Raw genomic sequence first — 12703 nt, forward strand, 5'->3', positions numbered from 1 at the left:
CTTCTTCACCACCACCACCATTAACTTCTTTTTTTCTCCTTTTCCACCACCAGCATTAACTTCTTCACCATCCTCATAATTATCACCATCTCCACAGATATCAGTATTTTTGTCCTCCTCATCAACACAATCAAATCATCCATCCTATCTTCTTCTTTACAGCACTAGCACCATCTTTGTCATCATCATCTTCACCACCACCACCACCATCATCATCATCATCACCATCACGACCACCATCACCATCGTCATCACCATCACCAACATCATCACCATCACCACCATCATCATCCTATTATTGTTGTCCTTATTAGCTAAGACAGGGCTGGCTTTCTGCTAACCCTATTCTAAGGACTTCATACAGATTAACTCATCAGTCCTGACAACAGCCCTGAGAGTTGGGTGCCAATATCATTATTATCCCCCTTTTATACATGAGGGACAGTGGCCCAGAGAAGGTAGCTTACTTACCCAAGGCCCCTCAGCCGGTGAGTGGCAGGACTAGGCCTGAAGCTCAGGTCTGTCTGACTCCAAGCATGTGCTCCCTGGGTTTTTGGAGTCAGCCTAATGCAAGGCTGGCCGCTTGGGACATCACGGTGGACGTGACTCTGGTGGGAAGTGGGACTAATCCAGAACATGAGGGCACCTGTGGAATCATCTGCTTTCATCCTGGAAGTACACCTGCGTGGGGATACGTGGACCTGGGGCTTCCTGGGGCCTTGTGGTGACCGCCTCCTGGTGAGTATGAGAAAAGCCACAAAGCAGCAAAAGTGTGCATTGGTCACCAGGTTGGGAGCTACAGCCTGGACCCTGGGTTGCCATCAGTTGAGTGGCAGTGTGCTGATCACTGAGAAAAATGACGGTGCTAATGACCCAGGAGCCAGGCCTGATCGTGCCAAGATATACAATCTATCTGCTTGATTTATCCAAGGGCTTGGCTCATGTGACTGCGGCGCCGGCAAGCAGGAAATTGACAGGGCAAGGTGGCCGCTGGAGACTCTGGGACCGTGTCTGCCTGGAGACCACGCTGGAGCGACCCCTGGGCAGGTATTTCCTGTGGGGCTGGAGGTGCAGCGCTGGGTGTGCGCTGGGCCGGGGCTCGGGGTCAGCTCTGCGGGTGGCCTTGGCCTCCTTGGAATCCTGGACCCGCCCGACTCACCCACTTGGAGGCAGCCTAGCAGCCTTGTTCGGGCACAGGCTGGGGAATCCGACTGCCTGTGTTCTGATGCCGGGTGCTCGACAGCCCAGCCGAGGGTGATCTCCGGAACCTCTGCAGACCTCAGCGTGCTCATCTGGACAGTGGGAATGATGACAGCAGTGTCTGTCGGTCGCTGGAGGAAATGCCTCAAGTCAGGCGTTTAGAGTGGAGTCGGGCACAGGGCAGTGCTTCCTGAGCATTGGCTGCCCTCTGCCCGCATGACTCTCAGGACCGTGTTTGGATTCACTCATTATTCTGGCAGCAGCTCTGCGGGGCACGTGCCATGTCATCATCCCTGTTCCACAGGTGAGGGACAAGAGCTGCTGCTGCTGCTGCTGCTGCTCAGCTCCATGTGAGACCCCACCTGGTCCTCCCCTGCCTCCCACCACAGGGCTTCTGGAAAAGCCCGGGGGCTGCAAGGGAGCGGTGGAGGAGGGGCTGCCCCTGCCAGCAGGCGCTGCGGGCCTGGCACGCCGTGCCCTTCAAGGTGTGCCAGACTGCAGCTGGCCCCACCGCCCGGCCCTTTCTTCTCCCTCTTTGTGTTCAGGCCCTTTTGATTTGGGAACAAGGCCCCTTTATGCGGCGCCGGCCTCACCAGGCCGCTCCGTCCCACCCACGGCTGGGGATTTCCTTTTCATCTGGCGCGAGGAGCCCTGCTCAGAGCGAGACAGCAGGAGAGCTCGGTGGTGTCACAAAACCTGTGTGACTCAGCTTTCAGTGGGGCATTGTGGCCCCGCAGCTTTGATATTTTAAGTGGGAGTCGTAACAAAGGGGCGGCCAGGGCCGCGGGAAGGTAACGTTCCTGAGATGGCTCTTCTTGGGCCAAGAGGGGGCCTCGCTCCCAGGAGGACGATTCTGTTTCGCCGGGAGGACTGGCCTGTGACCCCAGCCTCTTAAGGATGACATTGAGCAGGGCCGCCATCTCGGGGTTTGGGATCGGGGGGTGGCGGCTGGCTCCTCACCTGCCCTTGGTGCCTGGAGCTTCCCACGGGAATGCAGCAGCCAGAAGTTTCCCAGCAGGGAGGCACTTGGCGGGGCCCCCAGCCCGGGGCCAGGTGAGCCAGCCTGGAGAGGCCAGAGTTCGATGTCCCTCCATGCTCAGATGACGATGAGTCTGTAGCACAAGGGAACTGGTTTTAAGATGGTTACTTTGCATTTTTACTTCTTTTGGGGGGGAGGGGTTGTGGGGAGAGGTAATTAGGTTTATTATTCATTTTTAGAGGTGGCACTGGGGATTGAACCCAGGACCTCTGCATGCCAAGCGTGCGCTCTACCACTTGAGCTACACCCTCCCCCCTTAGAATGGTTACTTTGCATTTTTGAATGGTCCCATCCTTCTGCTGGCTGGATGTCAGTGCAGGCTGGTCCCGTGATGAGGAACGCGGGAGGCGAGGCTGGCTGGGTCTAGGCTGAGACCCGGACCGGGGGCGGGGCCGGGGGCTGGTCAGCCTGCAGCAGCCTCAGGCTCCTTCCCTGCTGAGTGGGCGTCTGGATCAAACAGCCCAGATCGTGCTGTTGTCAAAGGATGAAATGAGGTGCTTTTCGAAGAGGGTTTGGTGCCGTCCTGGCCCATCCAGGGCACTCGACCCACACGCTGCCCCCGCACCAGCTGCTCGACGCGCCGCGTCTGCATGGATGCGGTCGGCGGCCTTGCAGGTGGCCGGAGGTAGGAGAGCCAGCAGGTGCGCGTGCGGACTCTGGTCACGCAGTGGTTTCTGACCCTGGTGCTTCCTTTCCGTGGCTGAGTGACCCTGGGCAGCTCACTCCACACTCTGAGCCTCGGTTTCCGCCTCTGTAAAGTGGGGGAACTGGGGCCTCCAGCTCCTCAGTGTGACTGTACCTGGTGCCCCGAAGATCTCAAGACCGGTGACCAGACTTGCTGGCACTGGTGGGGGTGGGGCGTGCGGGGATCAGAGGGGTCCTGGGTGAACAGTCCCTGAGGCAAAGGGCCCTGTTAGGTTGATGGAGCCTCTTTGGGGCAGACACCTTGCTCCAAAGAAGGTTACGGACTGAGGACAGATGGAAGACCTTAGGGAAGGGTCTGGGGAAATTCAGAACTGTGATCTTCCTGATGATGGTAACAGCTGACGTCTGTCATGCTTGCTGTATCCCAGGCCACATGCTAAGCAGTAACTCACACAACACCCTTAATCATCACCAGAGAGGACTGTCATTACATCTATTTTACCGTGAGTCAACTGAGGTTCTGGGCTGAGTGACTTGGGACAGAGCTGTGAGCCTCAGGACTGGGCTTAGAACCCAACCGAGGGACCCGAGTGTCTGCTTAGCCGGGGAAGACCGTGGCACCACGTTGTCTATCCTGGACGCCTACTTAAGGACCCATCTTTGAACAGGGAGGGAGGTCCCACCGCCTCCACCTGCTGGGTTGAGTGAGGGAGTACCCCAGGACTGGGAAAACGGAGACCTCATCTTCTGGAAGGGCAGGGACAGGGAACCCCAGGGTACCTGGGGGGCCAAGCTCAGGGTGGTGGTTTGGAGACTCTCCCATGTCCCTGGGGACCTGGGAAGCCCCGTCCATTGGCTCCCATCACCCCAGTGGGAGGTGCTGCGTCCCCACAGCTGGCCCTCGGAGAATGGTCATTGCCAGGCTTTAGAAATTGCTTCCAGGTGTTTGCAAAGCCATTGAGAGGTGGGCTCTGTGTCCCCCTCCCCTTGAGTCTGGGTGGGCTTGTGTCCACTGGGAGAATGTGGTGGGAGGAATGCTGGGTGACCGCCAGGGCCAGGCAGGAGCGGCGCTGCATCAGAGGGGACACATTTTCAGTCGCGAGAAGAGTAAGTCCTGAGGCTCTAACGCACAGCCTGGTGACCACAGTGAGTAACGCGGTGTCGTGTCCCGCCGGAAAGCTGCTGAGAGTAGATCGGAAGCGTCCTCACCCCGACACAAAAGGAGACTTCACCGTGTGAGATGGGCGTGTTGATGACCTTGACCTTGGAAGTCATTCTGCTAGGTGTGTGTACAGCACATCACCACTCTGCACGCCTTAAACACACACAGTCATATTCGTTAATTACCCTTCGATAAATTTAAAAAGAGGAAAGGCAAGGGGCAGCCCCGCCTCGCCCTCCTACTCCAGGGATGCCCCTCCAGAGAAGGGCAGGCACAGTGGGGCCCAGATTCCGAGCCACCTCCATCCTGGGGCTTCTGGGCGATTCCGGGACCCAGCTGAGGCCCCAGACCCTGTGAGGAAGAGACAAGCCACCTCCACTGTGTCCTGCCTGGGGTCTGACCCACAGGACTGAGGGCGTCACGGATGGCGGGGGTGTGCCTCTGAGCGTCCGGCTGTCTGTTACACAGCTACGGAAACCGGGGCGGTCTTCCTTGGGGAGAAGTGGCGTAACCATGGGCTCTCACAGGTCCTCCCAAAGGCTCCTTGTTGGCTGCAGCCCTGATTCCCGGGGCAGATTCACCCAGAGGGAGCCTGCTGGCACACATGGGTTTCCATGGATAGGCCAGAAGTGAGGCTGCATGAACACCCCAAAATTGTACAGAAGATGCTGTGTGTACACACACCTGGGTGTTGGGAGAGTGCAGGTCCACAGCATCCTTCAGGTTCCCAAGAGGGTGCGTGGGGTATGTGGTGTTCAAAGAGGCAGGACCTCCACGCTGGATTCCTCTGTCCCTGTACCACACCCCTTTGCCATGTGACTTTGAAGCTCCTCACATAGGAGGTGGAGCCTACTTCCCCACCCCCGAATCTGCTCAGGCCTCTGACTGGCTTGGGCCAGCAGGATGTGCCAGAAGTGGTGATGGGCAACTTCCGAGGTGAGGCCTTAAGAAGCCTCCATCTCACCATCTTGGAACATGGCTCTGAGACCACCCGAGGCCCTGAGGCTGTGAGAAACAAGGGCTGGCCGCTGGAGGAAGAGGGGTCCTGGGGGAGGATGAAGGCGCCCCAGCCAAGAGCCTGCACCAACCTGCTAATGCAAGGGTGAGGCCAGCCCTGGCTGCCCAGCCCCAGTCCAACCGTCAGATGAATGTGGCCCCAGGAGAGGCCCAGGCAAGAACAGCAGGAGAGTCGTTCATCCAGGTTTCCTGCCCGTGAATCATGAGAAATAATAAATTCTGGCCAACTGTATCTTTATTTACTTTCTTGTGAATATCGTACACACAGGCTTACACGCAGATACACAGGCACACACAGGCTCACACGTAGATACACAGGCACACACATGGGCTCACACGCAGGTACACAGGCACACACGGGCTCACCTGCTGATGCACACACAGGGATGCAATCAGACACACTAACTCCCACCCAGATGCATCTGGAGACTCAGGTGCACGAGCACACAGACACATACAGACTCACAGACAGACTTATGCAGACTCACAGACACACACACGCACCCCACACCCTGAGGTCCTGGGTCTGGCTCCATAACCTCTGAAAGGAGAGGAGCCAGGAGGTGAATATTTCATCCTGGGGGACACCCCCTACCAAAATGTCCAAAGGGAGTGTCCCAGCTCTTTCCCTCCTGCGGCCCTGTGTGGACAAGAGCGGCCAGAAGGAGGACATAGTCCCCAAAAGTGGCTTGAAGAATCTGGTGATTTCCAGGGGATGAAGGGTGGGAGTGGAGTCCTGGAAGGCTTCCCTGGGGAAGGCACAGCAGGGCTGCACTGTGAAGGCTGGAACTGCCCAGGCACAGGGGTCCTTAAGTCTGATCTGCCCGGGACAGCCTGGTGGTGTCCCAGTGTCCCCTCCCACTGTCCTGGTTTGCAGGATAAATCCCTCCACCACTAACGATGCTGGAAACAGAAGTGCAGGTAACGCTGAGGCAGTGCAGGAGCCTTGGCACAGCCCAGATGCCCCCAGCCTCCAGCCCCCCATGCACACCCCTCCTTGTGATTGTGGGTCCATGCGGAGGGTCTCTGCAGCAGCCCGCCCACAAGAGAAGGTAAAACATTGATGCGAAACCCCTGGTCTGGACCAGTCCTGTCCAGTCAGAATATAATCCGATTTTCCTATTTCCTAGCAGCCACATTCAAACCAGTAAAGAGGAACAGGTGAAACTAATTTCATTTACATATGTTATGTAACCTGATCATCCAAAATAGTGTTGTTTCAATACAGTATCAATGAGCCCTTTCACATTCCTTTCTTTCGATTAAGTCTCCAAAATCAGGTGTGTGTGTTTTGCACTAATGGAACTAATCTCCATTCACGTGCACAGTTTTCTTGGGGGTCGACTCGATTTGTGTTTAAGTTCCATAAAATCTATGGTTCAAAAAGTAGATTCACACACCTGACTTGTACCACATGCACGTAGACGTTTTCCAATCATGAAATCTATCAACTGTTTTGAATGTAAATTCCAATTAAAGTTCTGTAGACTGGAGCTTCCTTTCCTCGGCCACGCCAGCCACACTTCACAAGCTCAGTCGTCACACTCGGCTTTCACTATCCCGCGGTGCAGGTCCAGGCCCTTCCTCCTTTCCCAGCGAGTACACTGAGGCCCAGAGAAGTGTCCAAGGCCATCTAAGAGTCTACACTTGCACTGAGACCAGATTGCATTTTTTGGCTTCTTGTCCACGATGCTCAGCTTCATAAATTCACATCTCATTCCACCAAGGCCAAGAGCTTGACCGGCTGGGGATGCAGTCTGGTGTGGAGGGCAATATCTGGGTTGCCAGAGGGTGGGGTACTGATGTCCTCTGTGCCTCGTCCCCTCTGGGAAAGGGGATCACAGTCCCTTCTCATACAATCACGGTGCCTAGGCTGGCAGGGGAGAGGGGGCTCTGTGCCTTGGTTTCTCCATCTGTAAAATGGTGACAGCACACCTCTGCCATGGGCTGCTGCATGGCAAAGATTCTCTACGGTGATGCCTGTGAAAGGCTTTTGTACTGTGGACACAGTATGAGGGGTGGAGGCAGAACTATGTCCCCGCAAAACATATGTCCAAGTCCCAACTCCTAGAACCTGTGATTGGGACCTTCTTTGGAAATAGGGTCTTGGCAGATGCAATCAAGTTAAGATGAGGTCATACCGGAGCAGGGCGGACCCTAATCCAATGACTGGTGTCCTTATAAGAAGAGAAAATATTTGCAAAAATTTTCTCCCATTCCGTCGGTTGTCTTTTTGTTTTACTTATGGTTTCCTTTGTTGTGCAGAAGCTTGCAAGTTTCACTAGGTCCCATTTGTTTATTCTTCCTTTTATTTCTATTGCTTGGGTAGACTGTCCTAGGAGAACATTTTTGAGATGTATGTCAGAATGTTTTGCCTATATTTTCCTCTAGGAGGTTTATTGTATCTTGTCCTATGTTTAAGTCTTTGATCCATTTTGAGTTTATTTTTGTGTGTGGGGTGAGGGAGTGTGCTAGCTTCATTGCTTTACATGCTGCTGTCCAGTTTTCCCAACACCATTTGCTGAAGAGACTGTCTTTATTCCATTGTACATTCTTGCCTCCTTTGTCAAAGATTAGTTGACCGAAAGTTTGTGGGTTCATTTCTGGGCTATTCTGTTCCAGTCGTCCATATGTCTGTTTTTGTACCAATACCATGCTGTTTTGATGACTGTAGCTCTATAGTATTGTCTGAAGTCTGGGAGAGTTATTCCTCCAGCCTCTTTCTTCTCCTTCAGTAATGCTTTGGCAATTCTAGGTCTTTTGTGGTTCCATATAAATTGTATTATGACTTGTTCTAGTTCTGTGAAATACGTCCTGGGTAATTTGATAGGGATTGCATTAAATCTGTATATTGCCTTGGGCAGTGTGACCATTTTAACAATATTGATTCTTCCAATCCAGGAGCATGGGATATCTTTCCATTTTTTAAAGTCTTCTTTAGTTTCCTTAATCAGTGTTTTATAGTTGTCCATGTATAAATCTTTCACATCCTTGGTTAGATTTACTTCTAGGTATTTTATTACTTTGGGTGCTATTTTAAAGGGGATTGTTTCTTTACTTTCTTTTCCTTTTGATTCATCGTTAGTGTAAAGAAATGCAACTGATTTTTGCACATTAATCTTGTAACCTGCTACCTTGCTGAATTCTTCGATCAGCTCTAGCAGTTTTTGTGTGGACCTTCTAGGGTTTTTTATACATAGTGTTATGTCATCGGCATTTAGTGACACTTTTACCTCTTCTTCCCCAGTTTGGATACCTTTTATTTCTCTCTCTTGCCTGATTGCTGTGGCCAGGACTTCCAAGTGTATGTTGAATTGGAGTGGTGATAGTGGGCAGCCTTGTCTTGTCCCAGATTTTAGTGGGAAGGTTTTGAGTTTTTCACCATTGAGTGCTATGCTGGCTGTAGGTTTGTCATATATAGCTGTTATTATGTCGAGATATGTCCCCTCTATACCCACTTTGGTGAGAGTTTTTATCATAAATGGGTGTTGAATTTTATCAAATGCTTTTTCTGCATCTATTGAAATGATCATGTGGTTTTTGTCTCTAGAATGTATAAGCAGCTCATACGACTTAATAAGAAAAAAAAAACCCCATCCAAAAATGGGCAGAACACCTAAACAAGCAATTCTCCAAGGAAGACATACAAATAATCAATAGGCACATGAAAAAATGCTCAGTATCACTAATTATCAGAGAAATGCAAATCAAAACTACAATGAGGTATCACCTCACACCAGTCAGAATGGCCATCATTCAAAAGTCCACAAATGACAAATGCTGGAGAGGCTGTGGAGAAAAGGAACCCTCCTGCACTGCTGGTGGGGATGCAGTTTGGTGCAGCCACTGTGGAAAACAGTATTGAGATTCCTCAAGAGACTAGGAATAGACTTACCATATGACCCAGGAATCCCGCTCCTGGGCTTATATCCAGAAGGAACCCTACTTCAAAATGACACCTGCACCCCAATGTTCATAGCAGCACTATTTACAATAGCCAAGACATGGAAACAACCTAAATGTCCATCAACAGATGACTGGATAAAGAAGAGGTGGTATATTTATACAATGGAATACTATTCAGCCATAAAAAATGACAGCATAACGCCATTTGCAGCAAAATGGATGCTCCTGGAGAATGTCATTCTAAGTGAAGTAAGCCAGAAAGAGAAAGAAAAATGCCATATGAGATTGCTCATATGTGGAATTAAAAAAAAAAGGAACATAAATACAAAACAGAAATAGACTCATAGACATAGAATACAAACTTGTGGTTGCCAAGGGGGTGGGGGTGGGAAGGGACAGACTGGGATTTCAAAACGTAGACACTGACAGGCATATGCAGAACAGATCAACAAGATTGCACTGTGTAGCACAGGGAAATGTATACAGGATCTTGTGGTAGCTCACAGTGAAAAACAGTGTGACAATGAATGTATGTACGTTCATGTATAACTGAAAAATTGTGCTCTACACTGGAAATTCACACAACATTGTAAAATGACTATAACTCAATAAAAAATGTTTAAAAAAAAGGAGAGAAAATAGAGACACAGACGCACACAGGACAGAAGGACATGTAAAGGCGAAGGCAGAGACTGGAGGGATGTGGTCACAAGCCAAGGGATGCCTGCAGCCCCAGATGCTGGGGGGCACAAGGAAGGATCCTCTCCTGGAGCCTTTGTTGGGAGCACAGTCCTGCTCACGCCTTGATCTCAGACTTCTGGCCTCTAGAGCTGTGAGAGAATACATTCCCGCTGTGTGAAGTTGCCTAGTTTGTGGTGCGTTGTTACAGCAGCCCCAGGAAAACAAGAGGAAAAGCTGTCACTGTCACAGCCCTCCAACCCGGCAGGCACCAGGACGCAGTGCTTCCCTCGCTCCCAGGATCCCCCGTCAGTGCGTCTGACACTGGGGGACTGTGGTTTCCTGAATCAAAGCCGGAATGTTGGCCTTGGGGCCGTGGACACTGCTCAGCTGGGCTGTGGGGCCCTCGGCTGGCGGCTGGACCAGCTTGGGGAGAGGACGTGCCCCGCCTGTCCCTCCCACCCCCCGGCAGCTCCTCCGGTGCAGCACCCACAGGGACAGCGGCTCCCGGGCCCCAGTGACTAGTCATCATTTAAGTGCTTAAGCAAAGCTCCCCCAGCCACTCCTAACGCCCGCTCAGCCTCTCTGGAGACATTTCTCTTCGCGGCTCTGAAGATGAGTGATTTTTAAAGGCCACAGCATTCAGACAAACTCGGGGGGGCAGAGATGGTTGGAGTCCAGCGCGCTCCAAAGAGGGAGCGCGCTGGACTCCACCGATGCCTCCAGGATGCAGGGAAAGGGCTGTGGGTGGGCGAGGGGCCGCCAGCAGGGCAGCTCAGAGAGGAGCGGGCCAAGGAACAGAGCCTGGGTTCAAATCCTGCACCCGGGTCACTCGATCGTCTGAGCTGTCTCCACCTCTAAACAGGCCAGGGGGGGGTTAGATGTCATCTCCGTGTGGCTAACGTCACTGCAGCCATCATCACCAAATAAAGAACCCAGTGCCTTGGGGCTCCTTGCCCGCTGTGTGACCTTCCGAAATCTCTTGCCCTCTCTGGGCCTCTGGCTTTGACTATAAATAAGGAAGTGGGAGAAGGAGGGAAAGGTGACAACTGCTGAGATGAGACACTAGCAGGGCAGTAGGAGGCCCGCCTGGCCGAGTGCCCCCTGCCGTGTAGAAGCGCAGCCTGAGGGGCACCCGCCCGGCCAGCTGCGGGGCCCTCCGGGCAGTGACTGGGATGCTTGTGTGACTCTCGGCTCCCGCAGCCCGGCCCGGGGCCCAGGGCCTGGCACAGTGCCGGCACGAGGAAGACGCTGGCTGTGGGACGGGGGCTCAAGCAGATGGAGGGTGGCCGGTGCAGCTGAAGCTGCATGATGAGAAACGTCTCTTCTTTCGCTTCCAAATTTTCTTAATCAAAGCCAGCGCAGTGTCCCCTTTACGAAACAGGGGACTTAGAGCTTGATGGCTGTTCTCGCGCAGTGACTTTTATAGTTACTCTGCAATCTGGGCAGACGATGCTGGCCTCTGTTCTTTTTTTTTTTTTTTTTTTTGGTTAATGGAAGGACTGAGGATCGAACCCAGGACCCCGTGCATGCTAAGCTCATGCTCCATCCCTGAGCTATCCCCCCCGCCCCGTCTCTGTTCTCGAAAAGGCTGTGAAGTTTCCTTTGAAGTAAACTGAGGCAATAATAAAAATGAACCCAAATGTTCTCGTCAGAACTTTTCCTCCGTGAGATCTTTGGTGGGGGTTTCTCGGGTGCCGGGAGCTCTGCAGGGAAGAGCCTGCCACATCCTGGGACCTGGGGGTCCAGCGATGACCGTTCTCAGAGGGAGACGGCGTGATCCAAGAGAGAAAGATGCCTCAGGGCGCTGGCTGGTCACTTACTTTCTCTTCAGGGTGATTCCTCCCTGCAAAGCGTGGGTGACAAGTAGGCCCCTCCCAGGAGCGCGGCAAGGATTAGAGTCTCAGATCTGACGAGGTTCAAGCCCCTACATGGGTGGGGGGGGGGTTCTCATCACTACATCCCAGTGGAGCAGGGGCTGCGATGTCTCCATTTTATGGATGAGGAAACAGAGACACAGAGCCCTTGGCCACAGAAGGAGTCAGTCTGAGGCCAGAGTCCGACTTCTGAGCCGCTGCGGGTCCTGCCGCACCCAGGCCCACGTGGCACGTGGAGCTCATCGCAGCAGGGAGGAGGTTTCAGTGCACCCCCCGGCTAGGGCAGGGGTGTCACCATACTCTTTCTCCCACGTGAACAGTGCTGGTGGCCACAGCCCTTCGTGGATGAGCCCTGAGGAGCGTGAGTGGGTTCCCACCTTCAGGGTCTGGCCCCGGCCTCCCAGGCACTGCAGCTGCCACCCCCCACGCCCAAAACTCGGACTCTCAAGATGTGGTTGTGTTTAGCACACATTTGATGACGGGTTTGCAGCTGGGGTGTCTTGGGTGAGGTCAGCTGCCTCCCTGCCTCTCTGGTCCTCCCTCCGGGGGCCCTGCCCACGTGGACGGGCTGCTGGGGACCTGGGGTCTGTGGGAGCCCTGAGCTTCCAGCCTTACACATGTTTCTGCGCATGGGGTCTGGTTACACCCGGACGTCCCGGAGTCCCAGAGAAAGGCCATTTTTCTTTCAGGTGATGCATTCTGAGATCAAAGCCCAGCAGAGACTGGAGTCTGTCCCTGAGTCCCGAGCCTGGATAATGGGCCCCCTACTCCCACTCCGGGCACCTGAATGAGTCTGGAGAATCTGAAAGGAATTTGGAAGTGACACTTTAAAGGAACCCGCTCATGGGGAAATGAGCTATTTTTTTGTTGTAAAGACAATGGGGTGGGTTGACATTGGAGGAAATCCGGAAAAAATGTCCCTCCATTCCTCCACGCTAATCACTCTTGTGTCTTGTGTCTGCCCCCTGCCAGGACCTGGCCCCAGATAATATATGGACATCACTTTTTCATATAAAAATGTCTAGATGTTTTTCTCCTATTTGCAAACAAAATACACGTTCAATATTTTATGCTGCTTTTCCGCTTAATATTTTATCATGAGCTTTTCCCAACCCAAGACATAACCTTCATAATTATCCTTAAAGTTGTGTGATAAACAGTCCTGGGTCAGGTTGCAGA

The sequence above is a fragment of the Camelus dromedarius genome, chromosome 12 (assembly GCF_036321535.1).
Source record: "Camelus dromedarius isolate mCamDro1 chromosome 12, mCamDro1.pat, whole genome shotgun sequence".
In the NCBI taxonomy this organism is placed as follows: Eukaryota; Metazoa; Chordata; class Mammalia; order Artiodactyla; family Camelidae; genus Camelus; species Camelus dromedarius.